This window comes from Pogoniulus pusillus, chromosome 36 (assembly GCF_015220805.1).
Source record: "Pogoniulus pusillus isolate bPogPus1 chromosome 36, bPogPus1.pri, whole genome shotgun sequence".
Lineage (NCBI taxonomy): Eukaryota > Metazoa > Chordata > Aves > Piciformes > Lybiidae > Pogoniulus > Pogoniulus pusillus.
In genome coordinates this window covers 4,057,148-4,084,801 of record NC_087299.1, presented here as the reverse complement: position 1 = coordinate 4,084,801, position 27,654 = coordinate 4,057,148, and the positions used below count along the sequence as shown (strand labels likewise).

General features: G+C 51.2%; 1 protein-coding gene across 2 annotated transcripts in view; it reads left to right on the top strand.

The window, feature by feature from the left end:
* SLC45A1 (solute carrier family 45 member 1) overlaps window positions 1-27,654 on the top strand; it is an 84,220-nt gene that overhangs the window by 43,029 nt on the left and 13,537 nt on the right. Inside the window, exon 1 of one of the 2 annotated variants that reach the window (XM_064171778.1) lies at window positions 25,988-26,109. The exons of the other annotated variant lie outside the window; for it this stretch is intronic. The gene's annotated coding sequence lies outside the window, so the exon portion shown is untranslated. Of the gene's footprint in view, window positions 1-25,987; window positions 26,110-27,654 lie in introns of those variants that run through there. 2 annotated transcript variants of the gene reach the window in all.

Genomic DNA, 27,654 nt, shown 5'->3' with positions numbered 1-27,654 from the left:
ACAGTTTAAAGCTGGGGCTGGATCAGAAGAATAACTGAAAATGGAAAAAAACAAGAAGCCAGGGGTAGAATTAACAGGTTCTTTTTTAGCATTTGTGCTTTTGAAACAGCAGTTGAAGCAGCTTCAGCTTCTGCCTTCACAGAAGAGGTTCCCTGTCCTTAGGAAACTGGCACTTGAGTTCTTTATTAGAGTCTTACTTGGAACAATGCATTTCTGCTTTCACTGTCCAGTGCATCTTCAGTGAATGACTACAAAGCAATGTACATTAATCCAATCATTGCACCTAAAGCATGATTCATAATGTCAGTGTGTGGTGGTGCAAGCCAGCAGCTGTAGTTGCTAAGCCACAGACGTTGGCATTCCCTCTGCAGTGCAATCAGGTACATTGAAGTATCACAACATGTAATGGGAAAGGCTTCCAGAATGCCAGCAGCTACCATGGGTTTGGGAGGAAACAGGGGAGTTAATTTTGCAAAGAATCAGCTATTTGAATTGCAGATCACATAGCCAAGGGTTCTGCTTGTCTTGCACAGTTACCTTGCATAAACTTGCCTGCTGGGAGCGTAGTGAGATCATTGCAATGGCAATCTTTTTGCTGGCTTAGAGATCCAGGTAGAGTCATAGAGCCATAGAACACCAGGAAGGATGGCAGAGTAAAGCTTTGCTTATGTGTGCTGTGTAGAGACACAAAGTTTCATTGGATTGTCATTTTAATAGCTGTAGATTCTTATGTGTGTCCATTGAGCTCTGCTGTCTGTAGTGACTGAGACACAATAGCAAGTTGAAGAATGAAGCACTGACAGGAAGTAAACTTCTCTTGCAGCTGGAATTCTTTGTCTGTTTTGGACATGATGACTCTCTCATGCTTCATTCCTGAACCACTTCTAATTTTATCTAACAAAATAAACTCCCAAACCAAACAAACTGATCCTACCTTTGCAGCCCTTACACTAAATCATAGAATCAACCAGGCTGGAAAACACCTCCAAGCTCATCCAGTCCAACCTAGCACTCAGCCCTGCCCAACCAACCAGACCATGGCACTCAGTGCCCCAGCCAGGCTTGGCTGCAACACCTCCAGCCACACAGACTCCACCACCTCCCTGGGCAGCCCATTCCAATGCCAATCACTCTCTCTGACAACAACTTCCTAACAACATCCAGCCTAGACCTCCCCTGGCGCAACTTGAGGCTGTGTCCCCTTCTTCTCTTGCTGGCTGCCTGGCAGCAGAGCCCAACCCCACCTGGCTACAGCCTCCCTGCAGGCAGCTGCAGACAGCAATGAGCTCTGCCCTGAGCCTCCTCTGCTGCAGGCTGCACCCCCCCAGCTCCCTCAGCCTCTCCTCACAGGGCTGTGCTCCAGGCCCCTCCCCAGCCTTGCTGCCCTTCTCTCAACACCTTCCAGCACCTCAACATCTCTCTTGAATGGAGGAGCCCAGAACTGGACACAGCACTCAAGGTGTGGCTTGAGCAGTGCTGAGCACAGGGGCACAAGAACCTCCCTTGTCCTGCTGCCCACACTGCTCCTGAGCCAGCCCAGGATGCCATTGGCTCTGCTGCCCACCTGGGCACACTGCTGCCTCCTCTGCAGCTCCTCTCTACCAGTTTAGTCTGCACTGAAGTACAGCAGGCAATCCTGCCTTATGGTTCTTTGCACTATGATGCTGTCTAGCTGCAGCATGCATTCTGCATTTCTGGGCACTCTGCCTTGCTACACATGTGTAGCTTTCTCCAGACTGTGTCTAGTGCTTCTTTGAAGTGAAAGAGAGCTTTTGGAAAGGTTGAGTTGGCAATTCCTGCGGGGAAGGACCTGGAGGAGACAATGTGGTGGTTGTTTGGCTTCGAGGAATATCCAGACCTTTGGAATAGGCCTGATGTTAAGTTGCAGTGGTAAAACTTGATTGGTTTTGAGGTTTGCCTTTTGACAGGATTGAGAAAGGCAGCAAAGTTTGGTTGACTGGAAGAGTGCTCTTTGTGATCCCCTAAGTTTAACAAGGGCTTGGAAATGCATTCTGTTGAGGCAAAACATATACAGGAATCAGAAGAGAAGACTGCTTAACTAAAACACTCAGATTGTATTCAGATGAAGATTACCCAGCTGGATCAAGATCCAAAGCAGAAATGCATCTGTTTGCATGGGAAAATGTAGGTAAGCATAGAGGAGCACAGATTGGGGAGCACTAATTGCTTGGGGTATGCTTGAGTTAGTCCCTGATGGGAGGTAGTAGGGATGTAGCCAGCATCACAGCTGTGCTCCTTCTGTGTGACCACTTTGGGAAACGCTGGCTTCATGTGGTAGAGGAGATCACAGAGAGAGTGGTTGGCATTGGAATGGGCTGCCCAGGGAGGTGGTGGAGTCTGTGTCCCTGGAGGTGTTGAAGCCAAGCCTGGCTGGGGCACTGAGTGCCATGGTCTGGTTGATTGGATGGGGCTGGGGGATAGGTTGGACTGGATGAGCTTGGAGCTCTCTTCCAACCTGGTTGCTTCTATGATTCTATGACTTGCTGTCCCTGGAGGTGTTCAAGCAAAGCCTGGATGAGGCACTTAGTGCCATGGTCTGGTTGATTGGCTAGGGCTGGGTGCTAGGTTGGGCTGGATGATCTTGGAGGTCTCTTCCAACCTGGCTATTCTCTGATGCTATGGTTCTGTGAACAGGAGGAGGAGGAGGGTTACACAAAGCTGGAAGAGATGCCAAGTCTCTTTCATTTGTGACTCATGCAGGCAGTGGCAGCTTGTACTTGCTGCTTCCTGACTAATGCAGGGGTTATTCCTGAGTATTCAAAGAATATTGGAGGTTACTAGTTCAGAATTTGGATGCATTACATCATTTTGTTGCAATGGCTGACTCACTGGGTCAGTTTATTTAAGCAGTAAGCAGTGGCAAGAAAGGCAGCTGTTACAGGGTATAGCTGCATTGGCTCAGCTGACAGTATGGTTTGCTGCCTGTCCTAATTACTTCTTGATAAGATTTATCTCCTTTCCTGGAGGCAGAGAGAGCACAGCACTACCTGCAGGCAGTCTGAGTCTTAAACAGATCTCCAGTTGAGGTGTGGGGGATATATTTTGTGGGTAAATAAATAAATAAAGCTACTCTTTCCTGAAATCTCATTTGACCTGCCTTTGGATGCAAGAAGCACTATCAGGTAGCTGTAAAGCAATGTGCTGTAGGCTGCATGGAGAGGGAAAAGGTCACAGGATCACAGGATGTTAGGGGTTGGAAGGGACCCAAGGGGATCATCCAGTCCAACCCTTCTGCCAGAGCAGGACCACACAATTTAGTACAGATCACAGAGGAACACATCCAGACAGGCCTTCTCCAGAGAAGGAGACTCCACAGCCTCTCTGGGGAGCCTGTTCAGTGCTCTGTGACCCTTACAGTAAAGAAGTTCCACCTTGTGTTGAGGCAGAACCTCTTTTGCTGCAACTTACTCCCATTGCTTCTTGTCCTGTCCCAGGGAGCAGCGAGCAGAGCCTGTCCCCCCCCTCCTGACCCCCAGTCCTCAGATATTTATAGACATTGATTCAATCCCCTCTCAGTTTTATCTTCTCCAGACTAAGCAGCCCCAGGTCCCTCAGCCTCTCTTCCTCAGGCAGTGCTCCTGCTCCCTCATCATCCTCGTGGCTCTCTGCTGGACTCTCTCCAGCAGATCCCTGTCCCTCTGAAACTGGGGAGCCCCAAACTGAAGGCAGTATTCAAGATGAGGTCCACCAGGTCAGAGTAGAGGGGCAGAAGAACCTCCCTTGATCTGCTGGACACACTCTGCTTAATGCACCCCAGGCTCCCATTGGCCTTCTTGGCACAAGGGCACATTGCTGTGCCATGGGTAACTTTTTATCCCCCAGCACTCCCAGCTCCCTCTCCACAGGGCTGCCCTCCAGCAGTCACCTCCCACCCTGTACTACTGCAGTTTATTATCCCTCCCCAGGTGCAGGACTCTGCACTGTCCTTGTTGAACCTCATCTGGTTGCTCTGTGCCCAGCTCTGCCTGTCCAGGTCTCTCTGGATGGCAGCACAGCCTGCAGCTGTCTCAGCCAAGCCTCTCAGTTTGGTGTCAGTACAAACTTGCTGAGCAGACTCTGTCTGTCCCCTCATCAATGTCACTGATGAAGATGTTGAACAAGACTGGACCCAGCCATAATCAGTCTTTATGTGCAGCATGCACATTCTGAGGCACATTTGTCCCTCAAGATAGCTTTGTTTCTGTTTCTCTGCTCTGAGAAGTCAGCATAGCATTGCCCAGCAAAGGCAGACACTTAACCTTGGCCAGAAGTCTTGATGTAGAATATTGGCCCCAGGCTGTGAGTTTGTCCTGCATCCCCATGTAGGTGCAAACAGATTCCAGACACACTTCAAACCTTGTTGAAAGGAGTTTTGTTTACTGCTTGTGTAGTGTGGCTTGCCAATGATGCCACTGCTGCCACATGGCAGAGAGAAGGTTGACAAGCTTGGGTATGTCCATGGGCTACCTGGACTAGTGAAAATCAGGCAAGGAAGCAGCTTTCAAAAGGAATGTGGCTTTAGAACCATGTTAATGTGGATCAGAGGAACTTACTTGGTGCTACCAAGATGCCATTAAAGAGCTGAAAGACCATGGGCATTTTAGAGGGCAGTTTGCCCCAGGACTCATCATGCCTTTTCTTGTCTGCACATCAGCTGAGGAAGTAAAATTCAGGGAACTCCTTAATTTGCAGTCCTTCAGCTTAGAAGGTGGTTTAGAAAGCTACATTCCCTCTCTGATTTTAGATCTTGGCAGGCACAGGATCATTCTCCTCATGTGGAGAAAAATATTGTTACAAGGGGAGCCCAAGGCACTGCTGATTCATGTCCATTGTGTCTTAAAATCCTCCTGCTGCAGCCATGCAATGTTACAGGCCTGGGGAGAAGTGGCTGGAAAAGTGCTCAGCAGAAAAAAAATCATCAAACTAGGAGTGCTGGTTGACAGTTGGCTAAGAAAGGGACAATGTGTGCCCAGGTGGCAAAGAACCTGAACATCATTATCATAGTTTGAGGAGTCTCAGGTTCCCCTAAGAAAACTACAGAGACCAAGACCCACCCCAGAGGATGGATTTGGGCATCTCAGGATGTTGTAATGTTGTTATTCTATTCTGTTTTCCAGTAGCACAGCTTATAAATCAGTGCCTGGCTGATACTGCTCGCTTTCCCTCCTCCTCTCCTCCCTTCACATCTCTCTCAGGGAAGAGTGCACATTCTTCATAGCTTGTAGGGCAGTGGGCTGCTAGGTGGCAGGGAATTCTGAGCTGTGTCATAGAATAAAGCAGGTTAAAAGAGGCCTCCAAGATCATCCATCCAACCTAGCACCCAGCCCTATCCATCCATTAGAACCTGGCACTAAGTGCCCCATCCGGTCTTGGCTCAGGGGTGACCTCATTGCTATCTACAACTACTTGAAGGGAGGTTGTAGCCAGGTGGGGTTGGGCTCTGCTGCCAGGCACCCAACAAGAGAACAAGGGGACACAGCCTCAAGCTGTGGCAGGGCAGGTCTAGGCTGGATGTTGTTAGGAAGTTGTTGTCAGAGAGAGTGATTGGCACTGGAATGGGCTGCCCAGGGAGGTGGTGGAGTCTGTGTGGCTGGAGGTGCTGCAGCCAAGCCTGGCTGGGGCACTGAGTGCCATGGTCTGGTTGGCTGGGCAGGGCTGGGTGCCAGGTTGGGCTGGCTGAGCTTGGAGCTCTCTGCCAGCCTGGTGGGTTCTATGGTTCTGTGTGAAGCTGTTCATCACGCTTCGTGCAGGTGCAGAGGGAAGCGCTGGGCATGTCCCTGCAGTAAAGGTGGGGGCAGAGTGGGTGCATGTCCTGCTCTCATCTCGACTGCAAGTGCTGCAGGAAGGCCAGGCCAGGCTCGGTCTCTAGCACCGCACAGTGGTGCTCAGGGCTCAGCATGTCAGACCTGCCTCACCCTCAGCCTTAGTCCTTGCGCTACAGGTTGCTGCCAACTACAAATGCTAAGGAACAACTTTCCTACAGTCTGCTTCATGTCTGAGGAGCTGACTGACAAGATGGTTGGTGTTTTCTGTGCCCCAACTGGTAGCCCAGCTCACATGGCTTGTTTTCAGGTCAGACTGCCTTCAGCTGCAAGCATGCCTATGAAAGTGTGGAATTACTTTTCAGAGGCACTTCTGCTCTCTCATACATTGCTGTCAGTGTAGCAGCTACTTCTTCATGCAGATGTTCTCTGGCAAGCCGTGCCAAGAAGTATAACCAGACTTGGCTGACTGACATTGTTAAAGGTCAGAGTTGGATCAAGAGCCTGGCAGCTCACTGCCACTGTGCTGCCATTACTAGAGAGGAGTAAAAGTGCCTAGTGGCAAGTATGAACTTAGAGCCCACAAACATCAAGAGCTACTTCACTGTATTCTTTGTGCTTTATAACCCATCTTTTTACCATCTGAAAAATGAATTTATGAGTCGTTTTTCACTCTGACTTCATCATAACAGGCACCAGTGGGCCCTTGATGGCTTGTGACAGATGAATAAAGCTTCCCCTTCCTGCTGATAAGAAAAAAATCCCCATCTGAGGAGTACTAGAGAGTCTGTTTTACAGTCATGCCCGTGTCCATCTGGCCTCTTCTGGGAAGGCATGAATCATGAAATTGACTTCTTGGCACATGGCACAGTCATAACTTAGGCATAGCCTTTCGTTTCCAGAGTCCACCTACACGCGGCCGTGAAGCACTGCCTGTAAAAGCAGGCACTAAGCTGGGTGGGAATGGAGCTCTAGAAAAGATAAAGTTTGCTTTTAGCATTCTGTGGTGTGCATTGCAGGTGTCTGTGTAACTCATCTGTCTATCAGTTATACAGCACTTGGATGATGGTCAACCTACAGCAGTACTTTGCACATGGAAAGAAGCTTAACGCTAATATGCCCTTATTAGAATCATAGAATCAGGCAGGGCTGGAAGGGACCACAAGGAGCAGCCAGTTCCAACCCCCTGCCATACCCAGGGACACCCTACCCTAGAGCAGGCTGCACACAGCCTCAGCCAGCCTGGCCTCAAACACCTCCAGCCATGGGGCCTCAACCCCCTCCCTGGGCAACCCATTCCAGCCTCTCACCACTCTCCTGCTCAGCAACTTCCTCCTCACATCCAGGCTGAATCTCCCCACCTCCAGCTCTGCTCCATTCTCCCCAGTCCTGTCACTCCCTCACAGCCTAAAAAGTCCCTCCCCAGCTTTTTTGTAGCCCCTTTCAGATCCTGGAAGGCCACAAGAAGGTCACCTGGGAGCCTCCTCTGCTCCAGCCTGCACAGCCCCAACTCTTTCAGTCTGTGCTCAGGCAGTACTCAGCTAAATTCCTGGTGGAACAATAAATGAAATAAACAAACCAAGCTCATCAGGTGCCTGGAAGACCTTTGCAGATAGAAGTAGTGTTTTTACAATGTGTCACCATACTCATTGCTAGGTGTTACCAAATGGCAGGCAATGTATCAGCAGTGGTGTGACCAGCAGGAGTAGGGAGGTGATCATGTCCTTGTACTCAGCACTTGCTAGCCCACTTCTCGAGTGCTGTGTCCAGTTTTGGTCATCACAGTACAGGAGAGACACTGAGGTGCTGGAGCAGGTGCAGAGAAGGGTGATGAGGCTGGGGAGAGGTCTGGAGAACATCACCTATGAGGAGTGGCTGAGGGAGCTGGAGACATTTAGTCTGGAGAAGAGGAGGCTGAGAGGGGACCTTATTGCACTCTACAACTACCTAAAAGGAGGTTGTGGTGAGGCTGGAGCTGGTCTCTTCTCCTGAATTACTAACAATAGGGCAAGAGGAAATGACCTCGAGTTGCCTCAGGGGAGGTTTAGGTTGGATATTGGAAGTTCTTTCCTGAGTGGGTGGTCAGGCACTGGAACAGGCTGCCCAGGGAGGTGGTGGAGTCACCATCCCTGGAGGTGTTTAAGAGGAGAGTGGCTGTGGTGCTTGAGGCTGTGGTCTGGTGATGAAGGCTGCTGGGATGAAGGTTGGACTGGCTGATCCTGGTGGTCCTTTGCAACCACAGTGACTCATAGTGATGAGATGTTGTGCTGAGGGATTTGGGTCAGTCAAGGACTTGTCAGTGTGAAACTAATGATTGGACTCAATGAGCTCGAAGGGCTTTGCCAATCGAAGCAACTCTGTGATGATTCTGTGATTCTGTGACCTTCATAATCAACAATATTGAGTATTTATAAGTGTTACAGTGTGCATGGTGGGGGTTATTCATTGCCACATCAGCAAACTGTTGTTTGCAGTCAGCTGCATGGTAGCAGACTGCTGGGAATGTTCCCATAATGCATGTGTAGAGGTAAATATGGCCAGCAAATGTGCTTGCCCTCAATACTGGGAGCCTCACCTATAGCCTTCTTACAGCATCTCTTTAATCAGCTGGCAACAGAGCTTGTGTCACAAAGCAATCAGACTCATAAAGAGTTTGGGCCTTGTGGGAATCCTGCCAAAAGACTGTAAGGTGCAGGCAGATGATCTGGAATACGAGTCACTTCCTACTTCTCTGACTCACTTTGACACATGAACACTTTTATGACTTCTAAATCATTGCTTATTAAATATCTGGAGGGCTACAAAGGAAGATGTGTGGCACTTGTTGGTGTGTCAACAATTCTCTCTGCCTGCTTTCCTGTATCAGGAGCAGTGTGGGCAGCAGGACAAGGGAGGTTCTTCTGCCCCTCTGCTCAGCACTGCTCAGGCCACACCTGGAGTGCTGTGTCCAGTTCTGGGCTCCTCCATTCAAGAGAGATGTTGAGGTGCTGGAAGGTGTTGAGAGAAGGGCAGCAAGGCTGGGGAGGGGCCTGGAGCACAGCCCTGTGAGGAGAGGCTGAGGGAGCTGGGGGGGTGCAGCCTACAGCAGAGGAGGCTCAGGGCAGAGCTCATTGCTGTCTGCAGCTGCCTGCAGGGAGGCTGTAGCCAGGTGGGGTTGGGCTCTGCTGCCAGGCAAGCAGCAACAGAACAAGGGGACACAGCCTCAAGTTGTGCCAGGGCAGGTTGAGGCTGGATGTTGTTAGGAAGTTGTTGTCAGAGAGAGTGATTGGCATTGGAATGGGCTGCCCAGGGAGGTGGTGGAGTCTCTGTACTTGGAAGTGTTGAAGCTAAGCCTGGCTGGGGCACTGAGTGCCATGGTCTGGTTGGTTGGGCAGGGCTGGGTGCTAGGCTGGACTGGATGAGCTTGGAGATCTCTTCCAACCTGGTTGATTCTATGATTCTATAGCTTGAAAATGACTTAAAACATTTTCTAGACAGTGACAAGAAGGTCCCCTGGGAGCCTCCTTTTCTCCAGCCTGCACAGCCCCAACTCTGTCAGTCTGCCCTCACAGCAGAGCTGCTGCAGCCCTCTCAGCATCCTCCTGGCCCTGCTCTGGACACTCTCCAGCATCTCCACAGCCCTCTTGTCCCAGGGGCTCCAGAACTGGATGCAGTACTCCAGGTGGCATCTCATCAAAGTGGAGCAGAGGGGGAGAATCCTCTCCCTGGCCCTGCTGGCCACACTTCTGCTGCTGCAGCCCAGGCTCTGCTTGGCTTTCTGGGCTGTAAGTGCACACTGCTGGCTCCTGCTGAGCTTCTCCTCCACCAGCACCCCCAAGTCCCTCTCCTCAGGGCTGCTCTCCAGCCACTCACTGCCCAGCCTGGATTTGTGCTTGGCATTGCCTTGACCAAGCTACAGGACCTAGGACTTGGTCTCACTGAGCCTCCTGAGCTTGGCTTATGCCCACCTCTGCAGCATGCCCAGCTCCCTCTGGACGGATCCTGCCCTCCAGCCTGGCTGCTGCACCACACAGCTTGGTGTGGGCAGCAAATTTGCTGAGGCTGCACTCAGTGCCTCTGTCCATGGCACCAACAAATACTAACTCCCTCAAAACTCCAGTTGTGATCTCCTTTCTGGTCGTGCTCCTTGCAGTCATCATGAGAGCTTGTGAACTCCTTTCTGGTCGTGCTCCTTGCAGTCATCATGAGAGCTTGTGAACTCCTTTCTGGTAGTGCTTCTTGCAGTCATCATGAGAGCTTGTGAACTCCTTTCTGGTAGTGCTCCTTGCAGTCATCATGAGAGCTTGTGAACTCCTTTCTGGTAGTGCTCCTTGCAGTCATCATGAGAGCTTGTGAACTCCTTTCTGGTAGTGCTTCTTGCAGTCATCATGAGAGCTTCTGAACTCCTTTCTGGTAGTGCTCCTTGCAGTCATCATGAGAGCTTGTGAACTCCTTTCTGGTCATGCTCCTTGCAGTCATCATGAGAGCTTCTGAACTCCTTTCTGGTAGTGCTCCTTGCAGTCATCATGAGAGCTTCTGAACTCCTTTCTGGTAGTGCTCCTTGCAGTCACCTTGAGAGCTTGTGAACTTCTTTCTGGTTGTGCTCCTTGCAGTCATCTTGAGAGCTTCTGAACTCCTTTCTGGTTGTGCTCCTTGCAGTCATCTTGAGAGCTTCTGAACTCCTTTCTGGTTGTGCTCCTTGCAGTCATCATGAGAGCTTCTGAACTCCTTTCTGGTTGTGCTCCTTGCAGTCATCTTGAGAGCTTCTGAACTCCTTTCTGGTCATGCTCCTTGCAGTCATCTTGAGAGCTTCTGAACTCCTTTCTGGTAGTGCTTCTTGCAGTCATCATGAGAGCTTGTGAACTCCTTTCTGGTTGTGCTCCTTGCAGTCATCATGAGAGCTTCTGAACTCCTTTCTGGTCGTGCTCCTTGCAGTCATCATGAGAGCTCACATTAAGTCATTCTGCAATGCATCTCTCCTAAATTCCTCCCTCAAGTCACCTATACACCAGGTAGAGGTGAAACAGAATTTCCTTTGTTATTATGGCCCCCTTTTGCTTTTATTTAGGATGCAGTGTCTCTGGAATCCTTGGTCATTAGAAATCATCAGCTCTGTTGATTCTGCAGGTACTCACCATGCTAGAAAATCCTGTTTATGCCTCTTTGCCATGCAAAGTCTGACTCGATGTTACTTTGACCTGAAAAACAAGAAACAGAGTAGGTTTGCAGACAAATCTTGGGCTACCAGCTTACTTGTGGCAGGGAAAAGTTACATCTCTAGCAATCAGAAATTATGTTTAAAATCCTTTTTTTCCCCCCTCTTGGTCAGGGCAGTTCAAAAGAGTGATTTTTAGTTAGCAAATATTTGTCCCAAATGTGGTAGGTCTTGGAAATTATAGTTTCCTAGAAGCCAGAAAGGAACTAAAAATAGCAGCAACTGCACATAACCAGCTTGGGAAATGGAAGTAAAAGGCAGTGAAGAAGGGGTTAGAAACCCCAAGCAGCAAAAACACATCTAGACAAAACCAATCCACAGTCAAACAACTTACTGTCCCTGGAGGTGTTCAAGAAAAGACTGCATGAGGCACTTAGTTCCATGGTCTAGGTGACTGGAAAGGGCTGGGGGATAGGTTGGACTTGGATGATCTTGGAGGTCTCTTCCAACCTGGTTGATTCTATGATTCAATAACCCCCAAACCATTTTCCAGCAAACAATCAGAAGTGGTTAACTGCATCAGGGTAAAAGCAAACATTGCAAACTATAACCCCAGCTCTACCAATCACATTGCTCATTACTGCATTCAGAGGGTAGAAGCTGCTAACAGAAACACAGAAAAGGTTGTTATTTCTCACTGTTAATTCTGCTCTGGGCTGCAAGTGGCACTTGGTGCCATGGTCTGGCCTTGAGCTCTGTGGTAAAGGGTTGGACTTGATGATCTATGAGGTCTCTTCCAACCTTGGTGATACTGTGATGCTGTGATACAACACATAGCATGTAGCATATCTTCAACATCTGAGACTGGTACCAGCAGTGAGAAGTTAATCAGCACCCCAGAGCCCTGTGAGATGGCTGAAGATCTGATTGCTGACACTTGAGTTTCAGCTGCCTAGATCAGAGAGATAGTTAACATCTAGAAGCATCGATCAGATAGCTCAGGACTAAGAGCTCAACACCAGTCCAAAAGCAGGAGAAGGCACAGAATTTGAACAGTGAATAAAATTGAAACTGAAAAAACTTGAACATTGACATTGAAAAGCTACAAAAAAGATTGGAATTGGTTTCATTTGTGCTATGGAAACTTTCCCTCTCTCTCTATATATATACACACATACACGTGTATAGGTGCATGTATATGTGTATTTATACATGTGTGTATATAGATATATATTGCCTGTGAAAAGAATCCTCTTGCTCTAGTTTCAAACTAAGTTTTACCTCAGTTCTTTTCAGTCAGATGACAATCAATGTGTGACAGAGAGACCAATTGCATCAGAGTTTTGTTAACTTGTGCTGCTGCCTTTACAATAGGGGAAGAGCAGCACGCAGGGGGTGGGGGTGGGAATCTCATCAATGCTGATCAATGCTTCAGGAGTGGGTGTCAGAAGGGTAGGACCAGGCTTTTTTTCAGTGGTGCCCAGTGACAGGACAAGGGGCACAAACTGGAACATAGGAGATTTTGTCAAAGCACAAGGAGGAACTTTGGGAGTGCTGAAGCAGGCTGCCCAGAGAGGTGGTGGAGTCTCCTTCTCTGGTGTGATGGTTTGGGTGTTCCCTGCCCCCCCACACTTTAGAAATCACCCAGACTAGACTCAGCTGGCTCTGGGAATATAAATGAAGCTCTTTATTTACAGCAGCACAATACACAAGCAGATATTTACTGCATATACAGTTATAGACATAAATATACAAGGTAAAAGGTAATACAGAAACACAACTCCCCTCCCAGAAACCTGAGTCCCCAGGAGGGGCTCTCAACCACCCCTCACCTTCCCCCTGCCCCTCTCAACCTTACCCCAGTCCTAAGGAAGAATGGAGGTTCGGCCAAGAGGTTAAGAAGCAAAGGTGGGTTAGGTCAAATGGAAGGTGAGGATAGGGAGTAAGATGTTGCTCAGCCAGCAGCCCAAGCCAGAGTGAGAGAAAATGGCAAGAGTGTTATCTAATGGTTTCATTTCTTGTTCAGCAAGACTATGAGGGAAGCAGACATCACCCTTGTTTTCCTTTCACAGCCTATAATCTGGTTCTTCTCACCAAAACATCCTAGCTAGCTTCTAACTAGCACATCTGGAGACATCCAAAACCCACCTGCATGCATTCCTGTGTGACATGCTCTAGGTAATCCTGCTCTGGCAGGAGTGTTGGGCTGGATGATCTTTTGAGATCCCTTCCAACCCCTAACATTCTGTGACTGTGTGTGATTCCCTGGACCCCTGTGAAGCAGGAGGAGGGAGGCTGTGCTGAAAGCTACCACCTAGGCACTGCCTGGCAGACCACCCATCATTTCTGCAGGAGGAGAGAGGGCATGCTGGAAGCTACCACCTAGGCACTGCCTGGCAGCCCACCCATCATTTCTGCAGGAGGAGAGAGGCTGTGCTGAAAGCTACCACCTAGGCACTGCCTGGCAGCCCACCCATCATTTCTGCAGGAGGAGGGAGGCCATGCTGAAAGCTACCACCTAGGCACTGCCTGGCAGCCCACCCATCATTTCTGCAGGAGGAGAGAGGGCATGCTGAAAGCTACCACCTAGGCACTGCCTGGCAGACCACCCATCATTTCTGCAGGAGGAGAGAGGCCATGCTGGAAGCTACCACCTAGGCACTGCCTGGCAGCCCACCCATCATTTCTGCAGGAGGAGAGAGGCTGTGCTGAAAGCTACCACCTAGGCACTGCCTGGCAGCCCACCCATCATTTCTGCAGGAGGAGAGAGGCCATGCTGGAAGCTACCACCTAGGCACTGCCTGGCAGATCACCCATCACAGCCCTGCCAAACTACCCAAGAGGCCACTGCAGGCCTTCATAAAAGTGCTCAGGGTTCTGCTTTTGGGCATAGATGCTCCACAGCCACTGATGGATTAAAGCACCTATGGCAAAGGGGGCAGATGAACACTGAGCTGGGAGGATGCTGGGCTGTAAAACAGGGTTCAGTAGCAGTGTAGCAGGATACTGGGACAAAATAATCTCTCAAGAATTTATAGGCAGTAGGTAGGATAGAGCTAAATTACCTCTAAATGAACACCATGGAAAACAGTTTGCTAAAAAATAGGAATACTTTGAAGGTGCTTGGAAGGTCTTGCAAGGAGAGGTGAAAAGACAGAAAGTGACTTATAGCCTCTGACTAGAACTTCTCTGCTAGTAAACTAAATGCTTTGGCTTGAACATAGAATCACAGAATCAAGCAGGTTGGAAGAGAGCTCCAAGCTCATCCAGTCCAACCTAGCACCCAGCCCTGCCCAATCAACCAGACCATGACACTAAGTGCCCCAGCCAGCCTTGGCTGCAACACCTCCAGGCACACAGACTCCACCACCTCCCTGGGCAGCCCATTCCAGTGCCAATCACTCTCTCTGACAACAACTTCCTAACAACATCCAGCCTAGACCTGCCCTGGCACAACTTGAGGCTGTGTCCCCTTCTTCTGTTGCTGGCTGCCTGGCAGCAGAGCCCAACCCCACCTGGTTACAGCCTCCCTGCAGGCAGCTGCAGACAGCAATGAGCTCTGCCCTGAGCCTCCTCTGCTGCAGGCTGCACCCCCCCAGCTCCCTCAGCCTCTCCTCTCAGGGCTGTGCTCCAGGCCCCTCCTCAGCCTTGCTGCCCTTCTCTGGACACTTTTCAGCACCTCAACATCTCTCTTGAATTGAGGAGCCCAGAACTGGACACAGCACTCCAGGTGTGGCCTGAGCAGTGCTGAGCACAGGGGCAGAAGAACCTCTCTTGTCCTGCTGCCCACACTGCTCCTGAGCCAGCCCAGGATGCCATTGGCTCTGCTGCCCACCTGGGCACTGCTGCCTCCTCTTCAGCTCCTCTCTCCCAGCACCCCCAGCTCCCTCTCTGCCTGCCTGCTCTCAGCCACTCTGGCCCCAGCCTGTAGCGCTACTTGGGATTGTTGTGGCCAAAGTGCAGAACCCTGCACAGAGTGACAGAGCTCTGAGAAAGAGCAGCTTTGATTTCACATTGTTTCCTTGTAACAGCGTATTTGGGATGCAATCAGAACACGACATTTCAGCTGGCCAAGTTGCCTTTTTGCTCCAGCCAGCTTGCAGAAAAATCTGCAGAACCTTTCAGTACAAAGACAGAACACTCTGGAAGAACTTGATGGTTGTTACTTTACATATGAAAAGTGTTTCTTTTCAATTCTTGGAGATTTTTATCATGCAAATCACACAAGAGTGGGTGACTGAACATTCCAAAAGGCTTAACACAACTTTTACCTTGCTTGCTTAGGCAAATGTTCTGATACCTGCCACCAGTTCAAATGTAATCTTGTCCCAGGGTTAGAAAACAGGTCATGGTACCTTATGTTTGCCATTTTGTTGCAAAACCTATGTGCTTTTTCATACCAAGGACACAAGAAGGTTTCCAGGCCAGCTGACTTCACTGGTACCACACTTTCCTCTCAGCAGCCACAGGTTTCTCATGTATTTGCCCTTTTTTCCCCCTGAAGAACACAAGCACTGGAAAATGATTTGGTCTTTTAATAGTGTACAGTACCTAGGAACAATTTCTCTGATGAGCCTGTGTGATGGTTTGGGTGTTCCCTGCCCTCCACCCCTCCCACCCCCCCTTAAGAAAATCACCCAGACTAAACTCAGCTGCCCTGGAAATGGAATGAAGCTTTATGCTTAGCACAGTATACAAGCAGATATTTACAGCAATAGACAGAGATATACAAGTTAAAAGGTAATAGAGAAACACAACAGCCCTCCTAGAAGCCAGAGTCCCCAAGAGGGGCTCCCAACCACCTTTCCACCTTTCCTCCCATCCCTCTGCCTTACCCCAGACTTTGCCTTATGCTCAAGGTAGTTTGGAGGGGGGTTAGGAGCAGATGGATTAGTCACACAGACAGCAGGTTAGGTTAGAGAGAGAAGTTCAGCCCAAAGCCCAGAGAGAGACTCTCTTGTCTGTGTGTTCTTGCTCTTAGACATCTCAGCAAGCCTGTGAGTGCAGTAGCCATCACCACTGTTTCCTTTTCACAGCCAATGGTCTAATTCTTCTCACCAAAACGTTCAAGCTAGGCTCAAACTAGCACAGCCTGAAAGAAGTGATGTGTTTTTCACTTTGCCATCAAGTGCAAACCTGAACTGGAGCTTGGTAGCAAGCCCCACAGTCCTGGCATTTGAGATCTAATAGCATTGTAGGGTTTCTTTCATGTTGCAAGCTCATCAGATTTCAAGCACATTTCCATGCTTATAAAGCAATTGAGCTGACCCAACACAAATGAATAAATAAGTGGAAAGCCACAGAAAACCAAAGCACTACTAATTACCTGCAACTGAATACCATTTCTCAGAGAGACAATACAAGATGCTGATGAAATGCAGATATTCACTTTTGGAACCGGATGCTGGCTGGGGAGTTGGAAGCCTTCACTTCAGGCTGCAGTCATCCGCCAGCTGACCTGCTGCTGGCTAAGAGTGATTCAAGCACAAACGGCTCTGATGCCTCTGCCCTCCCAGTTCTGCAGCTTGTGACTCAGGCTCGCATGCCTCGCCCCCAGGCAGACACCCCAGGGCCTCTGCTTGCAGCTCCCATATGTGCTGCTCCTTGCATTCAGAGCAACCCCATACTCAGAGTGCCTCTGCAAAGCTCAGTTTTAGCAATAACGAGAGTTAGCTAACAAAGAAGAGCGAGGAAGTGTTAGTGAAAAGATCTACACTGTATCTGGAGGAGTGGAGTATCTGCTGAGTGAGCAGGAAGGATGGGCTGGGAAGGGAAAGCAGCTGGCATCTGTGTGAGGGAGCAGACAGGTTTCCAAGGGATGCTGTGGGCAGCACAGGAAAAGCTGTCATCTTAATAGCAGTGCATTGCCTGTCAGGGATCTGACACCCACTGCTTCCACAGCACCAAAGGCTCCTTTCACTCCTGGCTAAAATGCATGTTAAATATGATGAGCCTGCAACATTGAAGAGGAGTTGAACTACAGCTACAGCTCTGCGTTTGGCTACAGGTGTTAAAGACAAATGGGGAAACTAACAGCATTTGTGAAGCCCTGAAAAGAAAAGCCCAGGATACATGAGGCCTTTTGTAATCATCTTCTCTGTAAGCCATGTGCAAGTGGGCACATGTGCAAGAGCAGAGGGCAGTTGTTACCAGCCTTATTCTCGTCCTTGCACATGACCAGCCAAGACTGCTACATCTTTCTGCCCGGCAAGCAGCACCAGAACAAGGGGACACAGCCTCAAGTTGTGCCAGGGGAGGTTCAGGCTGGATGTTAGGAGGAAGTTGTTGGCAGAGAGAGCGATTGGCATTGGAATGGGCTGCCCAGGGAGGTGGTGGAGTCTGTGTGGCTGGAGGTGTTGAAGCCAAGGCTGGCTGGGGCACTGAGTGCCATGGTCTGGTTGGTTGGGCAGGGCTGGGTGCTAGGTTGGACTGGCTGAGCTTGGAGCTCTCTTCCAACCTGGTTGATTCTGTGATTCTATGTCTACCTGCTTGTGACTACAGTTTCTTGCCAGCTGCTTGTCAAGTGCAAGTCTCCACACTCCACATACCCTTCACCTCATGCCTCTGCTACGTACTCACCACACACCAGTGACTCATAGTCTGCCCACACAGATCAGTGGCTGGCCTGAAAATGGAAGGGCCCACAAGGCAGACCAGACAGAATGGCACTGACAGACCTGAGTCAGAACACAAGGGAAAAATGAAAGATGCTGCTGTCAGCATGAGGAGCCAAGAAGCAGCAGGGAGCCTAATTGCAGAGTAGTGAGCGAGGTAGAATTCCTACCCAGCAGATGCCACAACATTAGGTTGGACTGGATGAGCTTGGAGGTCTCTTCCAACCTGGTTGATTCTATGATTCTATTCTATTCTCTCAGCACACATTTTTGAGCACAGGGTCTCACAGCACTGTGTTTGTGCCCACTGCCAGGATCAGAGTTAACAGCTTTTTGGCTTCAGAGTGTCTCTTGTGATTACTGACGTTAGAACAGGCTGGACCTTTGTTAACTTTTTGAGTCACCTCCATGGGTCATCAGCCAGAAAAATCAACATGAACTGCAGTCTGGGGCTTTGTTAATAGCATACTCTATGTTTGTTCATGTTCTTTAATCACATGAAGGTTTTATTTCTGTGGAACAGCCCTCTGCTCCCTTTACTCTGCCCTGCTGAGACCCCATCTTGAGTACTGTGTTCAGTTTTGGGCTCCCCAGTTTCAGAGGGACAAGGATCTGCTGGAGAGAGTCCAGTGAAAGGCTACAAGGATGATGAAGGGACTAGAGGGCATGGCTTATGAGAGGGTGAGAGACTTGGGACTTTTTAGTCTGGAAAAGGACTTAGAGGGGGTTGGATAAATGTTTATCAATATCTGAGGGCTGGTCGTGGGGGGGGACAGGCTCTGCTCACTGCTCCCTGGGATAGGACAAGGAGCAATGGGTGTAAGTTGCAGCCAAAGAGGTTCTGCCTCAACACAAGGTAGAACTTCTTTACTGTAAGGGTCCCAGAGCACTGGCACAGGCTGCCCAGAGAGGTTGTGGAGTCTCCTATGAAGCCTTTCCAGGCCTGTCGGGATGTGTTCCTGTGTGATCTGTGCTAGACTGTGTGGTCCTGCTCTGGCAGGGGGGGTTGGACTTGATGATCCCATTAGGTCCCTTCCAACCCCTAACATCCTGTGAGCCTGTGATCTCTCTGGCCTGAACTAGCTCAGAGGCAAAGATGCTCTGAACTGAATCCAGGTTGCACTTGTATTTTTGTCTTGCTTTGGAAATCCAACATCAATTTAAACCCAATGGGTAGGGTCTGTATTACTTCATTTCCCTGAAGAATAAAAGGAACCTGCTTATACATAAAGGAGAGAAAGGAGCCTTCTCTGCACTGCAGTTAACATCCAGGGCTATTGCAACTCCTCCTGCAATGTGATAGAGATACAATCTCAGCAGAAAATTGAAGGCTGCACTGAGTCAGAAACGTAGAGCAGTGCTGTGCTGAAGAATGTAATTAGCCCCAGGGACCCAGTGGTTTCTCATTTCCCCTGTGGTAAACACAGGGAAGTGGGGCAGCACTTCCCATAGGCTTCCAAAGTCAATTTAGACAAGGTACAGGGCTGATTTATAAACCCAAGTTTTAATGAAAGCTTAGCAAGAGGCAGGCACACCTCTGCCCTTCCTGCAGTGCCCACCACGTACCTGTCTTTGTCTGGGCTCTGCTGAGCCAGCCCAAGCCTCTGCCAGTGCAGCTGCTAGAGAACACCTCATTGCTGTCTGCAGCTACTTGAAGGGAGGCTGTAGCCAGGTGGGGTTGGGCTCTGCTGCCAGGCAGCCAGCACCAGAAGAAGCCTCAAGCTGTGCCAGGGGAGGTCTAGGCTGGATGTTGTTAGGAAGTTGTTGTCAGAGAGAGTGATTGGCATTGGAATGGGCTGCCAGGGGAGGTCTAGGCTGGATGTTAGGAGGAAGTTGTTGTCAGAGAGAGTTATTGGCATTGGAATGGGCTGCCCAGGGAGGTGGTGGAGTCGCCATCCCTGCGGGTGTTTAAGAAAAGCCTGTCTGGGGCACTTAGTGCCATGGTCTGGTTGACTGGACAGGGCTGGGTGCTAGGTTGGGCTGGATGAGCTTGGAGCTCTCTGCCAACCTGGTTGGTTCTATGATTCTATGTTTCTATGATTCTGTGTTTCTATGATTCTATGTTTCTAGTGCAGGACCGTTCTGGTGCCACTCACCACCTCTCCTGCTGAGAATGCTGCAGTGTGGCAGACCTGCCAAAGTCACCTGTGGCCATGCTTGCCTGCAGGCAGCTGCTGTGGCCTGCTCACACTGCCACCTCTTCCTGTCAGCCTCTGCACAGCAGTGTCCTGCCCTGTATTCAGCCTTCACAGCAGCAGCTGTTTGAGGTTCTCCAGAGCTCACCGATCATGTGAGTTCTGCCTTCCTGCTCCACTAAGAAGATCAGAAGTGAACTGAATCACAGAAATAAGACACCTGGTAGCCAGGAAAACTTTGATCTCACTAATGACAGGACCTCCTGGCTGGAAGCTGCAGTTCACAATTAATATGAGAGGCAAGGAACTGAGCTGTCCAAGGATGACAGTAGTCTCTATTTATGCTCTGCCTTTAAATTAAAATTGAGTATGGTTCTAAAACAGATACAGCTCACATCTGCTTCAAGTTCTTGCATCCAGGGTTCTTGTTCCTGCTATCCTACTTGTTGCTTTGCTGTGGTTTGTCACATCTGGAAAGAAACCTTGCACAGTCTTTGGGGCATAGCTCTGTCCATTAGGTGTGAAACACCCAGCCCCCTTGAGGCATCACAGTTGGATGGGATACTGTACTTCAGGGGGTTTGGCATGGTGCTTTGTGTGCTCTTGCACCTCCTTCCCTGAAGCTGGACTCAACACTGACACTTAGCACCACTATATTCCGTGGTGAATCCCTTACATGCCTGCAGTTAACTCTTTCATTCAGCAGTTGTCCAGAAGTGCATGGCCAGGGCAGCCCAGGTACATGTTTAGAGTGGCCTTCCAGCATCTGAAGGGGGCTACAGGAAGGCTGGGGAGGGACTACTGACAAGGTCTTGTAATGACAGCATGAGGGGTAATGGGTTTAAACTGGTAGAGGAGAGATTCAAACTAGATGTTAGGAAGTTCTTTGCAGTGAGGGTGGTGAGACACTGGCACAGGTTGCCCAGGGAGGTTGTGGAGCACAGAAGCACCCAACGTGATCAAAGATCACGTTGGGTGCTTCTGTGCTCCACAACCTCCCTGGAGGTGTTCACGGCCAGGTTGGATGAGGTCTTGAGTGACCTGTTCTAGTGGGAGATGTCCCTGCCTACAGCAAGGGGTTGCAACTGGATGATCTTTGAGGTCCCTTCCAACCTAAACCATTCCATGATTCTATGTTCCTTTGCCTTCTTTCACTCGGTTCCTTGAAAAACCAGAAGATGATAAAGGTCTTCTGAAATATAATTCTTTTCCTGGTTCTGTATCTTAGTGTTGGTCACAGGAGCTGGGTAGGAACTAAACACAAACCTCATCCTTTGGACTCAAACTGTGCAGGAGCTGCAGCCTGACCACGCCGAGCGCATTCGCCACCTGCGGGATTCTCCCACTGCCCTCTAGTGGCCGATCCCCTGAACTGCGCTGGCTTCTTACTGCCGGAGGCACCAGCCCCTGCATCACTGAGTCGTAGGAGGGCAATGCAGCTGGTGAGGGGCCTGGAGCAGAGCCCTGTGATGCCAATGGCATCCTGGCCTGGATCAGAAACAGTGTGGCCAACAGGACAAGGGAGGTTCTTCTGCCCCTCTGCTCAGCACTGCTCAGGCCACACCTTGAGTGCTGTGTCCAGTTCTGGGCTCCTCAATTCAAGAGAGATGTTGAGGTGCTGGAAGGTGTCCAGAGAAGGGCAGCAAGGCTGGGGAGAGGCCTGGAGCACAGCCCTGTGAGGAGAGGCTGAGGGAGCTGGGGGTGTGCAGCCTGCAGCAGAGGAGGCTCAGGGCAGAGCTCATTGCTGTCTGCAGCTCCCTGCAGGGAGGCTGTAGCCAGGTGGGGTTGGGCTCTGTTGCCAGGCAGCCAGCAACAGAACAAGGGGACATAGCCTCAAGCTGTGCCAGGGCAGGTCTAGGCTGGATGTTGTTAGGAAGTTGTTGTCAGAGAGAGTGATTGGCATTGGAATGGGCTGCCCAGGGAGGTGGTGGAGTCACCATCCCTGGAGGTGTTGAAGCTAAGCCTGGCAGGGGCACTGAGTGCCATGGTCTGGTTGGTTGGACAGGGCTGGGTGCTAGGTTGGGCTGGATGAGCTTGGAGATCTCTTCCAACCTGGCTGATTTTATGATTTGATGATTCTAATATTCTTTTACATTTTTAAAGCGCTACCCTTAGCCCCCCTTAACCCCCACCCTTTAGTCCTTTCAATCAAAACAACAGCTGGTCTTTGCAAGGTGACCTTGCCCTCTTTTCTCTTCTCTGCACATCAATCAGAGTGGCCTCCTGGATCCTCCCAGCGCTCACTGCAGCACTGTTATCTTTGGTCCTGGACCCCCTGGTAACTGCTAACTCCACCAGCTACCTTGTTGTTTTACTGATTAAAGTCTTATGAACATCTTATTGTGCAAAAGCCAAATCTCCATACATCACAGCTGCACAGTGCTGGAACAGTTTCACTCAAGTGTGTCATTAGGAAGATGCAACAGACTGGGGCATGTGTTTCACAGGCAGTAGTAAACGAAGGTGTCATGCAAAGCCACATGAGTGGTTGTTTCTCCCCTAATCCCTTCTGAAATCTCACCCAACATTTCTTGGACAATTTAATTTATATCACAGTATCACCAAGGTTGGAAGAGACCTCACAGATCATCAAGTCCAACCCTTTACCACAGAGCTCAAGGCCAGACCATGGCACCAAGTGCCACGTCCAGTCCTGCCTTGAACAGCTCCAGGGACGGCGACTCCACCACCTCCCCGGGCAGCCCATTCCAGTGTCCAATGACTCTCTCAGGGAAGAACTTTCTCCTCACCTCCAGCCTAAATCTCCCCTGGTGCAGCCTGAGGCTGTGTCCTCTTGTTCTGGTGTTGGCCACCTGAGAGAAGAGAGTAACCTCCTTCTGGCCACAACTTCCCCTCAGGTAGTTGTAGATAGCAATAAGGTCACCCCTGAGCCTCCTCTTCTCTCTTCCTCTCTCTCTTCCTCTTAAGACAAATGTTTTGAATCTATGGCACTAAGCCCTGTGCAGCTTGAAGGAACCTTAGAAGGTCACTGCATCTGTATCTATCCAAACTGACTGAAGGTCACTGCATCACATCTATCTCTCCAGAAACTATCAAAGCACCACATGCTGAAAAGCAGATGTGCTGTGTAATATCACTGCAATGAGTTTGCCAAATCAGCTCAGGGACTAAGGCCTAGCACAGCAGAGCTGACTCAGCCAAATACTCTTGCAGTGAAAACTGGCACCAAATAGGTAAGAAATCCCAGTTTTGGCTAATAGTTTTTGAGTGCTTTCCTTAATCTAACCTTTCTGATAAATAATTAACTCATGAGTAGCACTGGAATCCTGCCACCACCCCTGCAACCTTGAATCTCATTCTTCCAAACAAGAGAGCTTTTTGGTTTTCCTTATGAAAAACTTTAACACATGGACAATCATTAACTTGGCACTTCAATGTGGAGTAGGAAAAGAAGGATACTTAATTCTCTCTGTATAATTGTCAGGTTGGGGTGGTCAAAAATGTCAGATTAAGCTAGAATTAGAATAGAACCAACCAGGTTGGGAGAGAGCTCCAAGCTCAGCCAGCCCAACCTAGCACCCTGCCCTATCCAGTCAACCAGACCATGGCACTAAGTGCCTCAGCCAGTCTTGTCTTGAACACCTCCAGGCACACAGACTCCACCACCTCCCTGGGCAGCCCATTCCAATGCCAATCACTCTCTCTGACAACAACTTCCTCCTAACATCCAGCCTAGACCTCCCCCGGCACAACTTGAGACTGTGTCCCCTTGTTCTGTTGCTGGGTGCTGGGGAATAGCCCAAACCCACCTGGCTACAACTTCCCTTCAGGTAGTTGTAGACAGCAATGAGCTCTGCCTTGAGCCTCCATTTCCCCAGACTAAACAACCCCAGCTCCTTCAGCCTCTCCTCATGGGGTTTGTGTTCCAGGCCTCTCACCATCTTTGTCACCCTTCTCTGGACACGTTCCAGTATCTTAACATCTCTCTTGAATTGAGGTGACCAGAACAGTGTCCCCTTGTTCTGTTGCTGGTTGCCTGGGAAAAGAGACCAACCCCCACCTGGCTACAGCCTCCTTTCAGGTAGTTGTAGACAGCCCTTCTGAAGGGCTTATGCTTTGCATGAACAGTTTGACGTGGGTGAAGAAGAGATGAACTGTATCAAACAGCTGAGAGCAACAGTGTCAGTGCTTGACATGTTTCTTACTCACCTTTTTTTTTTTAACCTAATCTAGCAAAATTAGATGTGTATCTTAGGGTGCCTTTGGAAACAAGAAGCTTACACAGGACCCTGTCTTAAAAGCAGAAGAGAGGAGAAAGGTTTGCAGTCACTGCTGGCATCCTGCTTACGGTGCAGTTTTGAGGAAGAACATTTGTGAGGGCAGGTGAGGACAAACCCAGTCTCATTTTTCATTCAGACCAGTACAATCCCCTTATGCCACATGAATGTCATTGTGCTGAGAGATAATAACCTGTAGTGTTCAACTGCCTGAGAGCAGGCTGCAGCCAGGCAGGGGTTGGTCTCTTCTCCCAGGCACCCAGTGAAAGAACAAGAGGACACAGTCTCAAACTGTGCCAGGGCAGGTTTAGGCTGGACATTAGGAAGAAAGTCCTCATGGAAAGAGTGATTGCTCACTGGAATGGGCTGCCTGGGGAGATGGTGGAGTCATCATCCCTGGAGCTGTTTAGAATGAGGCTGGATGAGTCAGTGCCATGGTTTAGTTAATTAGAAGGGTTAGGTGATAGGCTGGACTCAATGATCCTAGAGGTCTCTTCTAACCTGGTTAATTCTGTGATTCTGGCGTAAATAGATCCTTTACACTGCTGTGGGTTACATAATCACTCATGAATGATACTTGAGCAATAGAATAGCCAAACTGACATAAAAACATTGAACAGAGAACAAGTGACATAGAATGTGTGGCGATAACATTCAGTCACCTCTTGTGCCATGTGTTCTACAAGATTACCCTGATTTCTCACCATTTCTTGGTGCACTTTACAGCTATTCTTGCACTGTCTGAATCCTACCTGCCTTAAATAGTGCTCTGACATCTTCAGATAAAGGAGAGCTAGCCTACAAACGCTGCAGCAGCTTTTACTCTTGCCATGACTAAAGATTTCTGCGCAGGGCAGCCACTGCACTGCTACCATAAATGCTACAAGAGCTAAATACCAACACACACTATGGATTCATGCAGAGTTATGGTAACCACTGGAGACAGGGCAGTAATAAGGATGCTGAATTCTGTCTAAAGCTTTGAAATACACAGAGCAGACTGCATTATAGAATGGTGTGTTTGCAAACCACGAGGAAATCTGGAAGAGAAGCACAAAATATGGCACTATAAACCAAAACTGCCAAACTGCCTTACCCAAGGAAGGGGAAGATGGAGTACCATTGTTAAGAAAAGTGGTGTCATCTACAGCAGCTACTGTAGAACCAGAGAATCATAGAATCATCCAGGCAGGGAGAGAGCTCCAAGCTCATCCAGCCTGACCTAGCACCCAGCCCTGGCCAATCAACCAGACCATGGCACTCAGTGCCCCAGCCAGGCTTGGCTTCAACACCTCCAGGCACACAGACTCCACCACCTCCCTGGGCAGCCCATTCCAATGCCAATCACTCTCTCTGACAACAACTTCCTAACAACATCCATCCTCAACCTGCCCTGCCACAGCTTGAGGCTGTGTCCCCTTGTTCTGTTGCTGCTTGCCTGGCAGCCGAGCCCAACCCCACCTGGCTACAGCCTCCCTGCAGGCAGCTGCAGGCAGCAATCAGCTCTGCCCTGAGCCTCCTCTCCTCACAGGGCTGTGCTCCAGGCCCCTCCCCAGCCTTGCTGCCCTTCTCTCAACACCTTCCAGCACCTCAACATCTCTTTTGAATGGAGGAGCCCAGAACTGGACACAGCACTCCAGGTGTGGCCTGAGCAGTGCTGAGCAGAGGGGCAGAAGCAGCTCCCTTGTCCTGCTGCCCACACTGCTCCTGAGCCAGCCCAGGATGCCTATGGGCCTATCCAAAACCATCCCTGCTCTGGCTACAAAGCTCTCTCTCACGATGCGCGTAGCGCTGCCGTTCCAGGGCCAGGACCGGATCAAGATGTGCCATTGACGGCTCGCACCTGCCTGGGGCGAGCATCTTCTTGCAACGACGCAGCGGACCTGCGGTAGGCAGCCTGAAGTGCGAGTGCTTGACTTGCCTCTTGGCCGGTCCCTTACCGGCCTCTGCTGCAGCCTCGAGGGCGCTTCCCGACAGCCCTACCGGCCCCGTGGCTGCGCAGCACACCTGCCACCTGCGCAGCAGCCGCTAGCGGAGCTCTGCAGAGGCGGCGGAGCGCGGTGCGGGGAAGGGCGGTGCGAGGGGCGGCGGCTTCCGCCGGCGAATCGCAGGGGGTCGGTGCCGGCGGCGGCTCCGGGGCGGGCGGCTGGCTGGTGGCTGCGCTGCGCGGGACAACGTCAGCGGGCGGCGCAGTGCAGCGCCGGGTCAGGCCGGGCGTCTCTGGAGGTAAAGGCGCGGCGGGGAAGGATGCTGGGGGGTGCGGGGGTCGCTGCGCGTTGGCGGCCCCGGGCGGGCGGCGGGGAAGGATGCTGGGGGTGCGGGGGTCGCTGCGCGTTGGCAGCCTCGGGCGGGCGGCGGGGAAGGATGCTGGGGGTGCGGGGGTCGCTGCGCGTTGGCAGCCTCGGGCGGGCGGCGGGGAAGGATGCTGGGGGTGCGGGGGTCGCTGCGCGTTGGCGGCCCCGGGCGGGCGGCGGGGAAGGATGCTGGGGGTGCGGGGGTCGCTGCGCGTTGGTGGCCCCGGGCGGGCGGCGGGGAAGGATGCTGGGGGTGCGGGGGTCGCTGCGCGTTGGCGGCCCCGGGCGGGCGGCGGGGAAGGATGCGGGGGGTGCGGGGGTCGCTGCGCGTTGGCAGCCTCGGGCGGGCGGCGGGGAAGGATGCTGGGGGTGCGGGGGTCGCTGCGCGTTGGCAGCCTCGGGCGGGCGGCGGGGACGGATGCTGGGGGTGCGGGGGTCGCTGCGCGTTGGCGGCCCCGGGCGGGCGGCGGGGACGGATGCTGGGGGGTGCGGGGGTCGCTGCGCGTTGGTGGCCCCGGGCGGGCGGCGGGGAAGGATGCTGGGGGTGCGGGGGTCGCTGCGCGTTGGTGGCCCCGGGCGGGCGGCGGGGAAGGATGCTGGGGGTGCGGGGGTCGCTGCGCGTTGGCGGCCCCGGGCGGGCGGCGGGGAAGGATGCTGGGGGTGCGGGGGTCGCTGCGCGTTGGTGGCCCCGGGCGGGCGGCGGCTCCGCGGCAGTCACGCTGTCGGCTGGCACGGAGGCGGCGGCGGCGGCGTCACCCGCACCGGGCCAGATTCAGGCTTTGCCCGCGGCACAGGGGTCTGCAGTGAGGATGGAACCCTCGGGAGCGGCCACGGAAAAGCCGAGGCCGGATTGTGGCGAGGAAGGCAAAACTCCTCTGTGGGCGTAGAGATGCCCTGGCAGAAGGGCGCTGGTCGGGCCCCGCCTGCCGCCGCACACGTTGGGCTGCGCAGGTGGCGGGCGTCGCGCAGGCCCCGCAGATAGGGATGTGTAGCTATGGGCGCAGCAACCCTTGGGCACCAGAAGGAAAAACGAGGTCCTGCCGGTGAAGGCTGACGGCCGGGTGATTGTTTGCCGTGCTGAAGGAGAGGTTTCCTGCTGTGAAGCCGTTGTGGTCACCGGCTGGACGGACCTAAGTCCCTTAGAGATGGCCTCTGGTGAGCGATGTGTCAGTTGGGAATGGCCAATGAGCATCACAGGCTCAGAGCACAGGTTTATGCTGGGTTCATGATGGACTGCTGACACACTATGGCTAACACCTTTTCATTCCCAGGCATTGCAGACCACTGTGTGTATTTTTGAGGCTGTAAACCACAAAAGAACACCAGTAGTAGGTTTGTTCTGTTCTAGCTGCTGTGCATCTGCCAGCTCTTTGCTGCAGAGGTGTGGGGTGGTGTGGAGAGTGGTGCTGGACTGTTCTTGGGCAGCAGCAGCTCGGTGCTTAGGCAAGAAACAATGAAGAAAAGTTCAGACTTCACC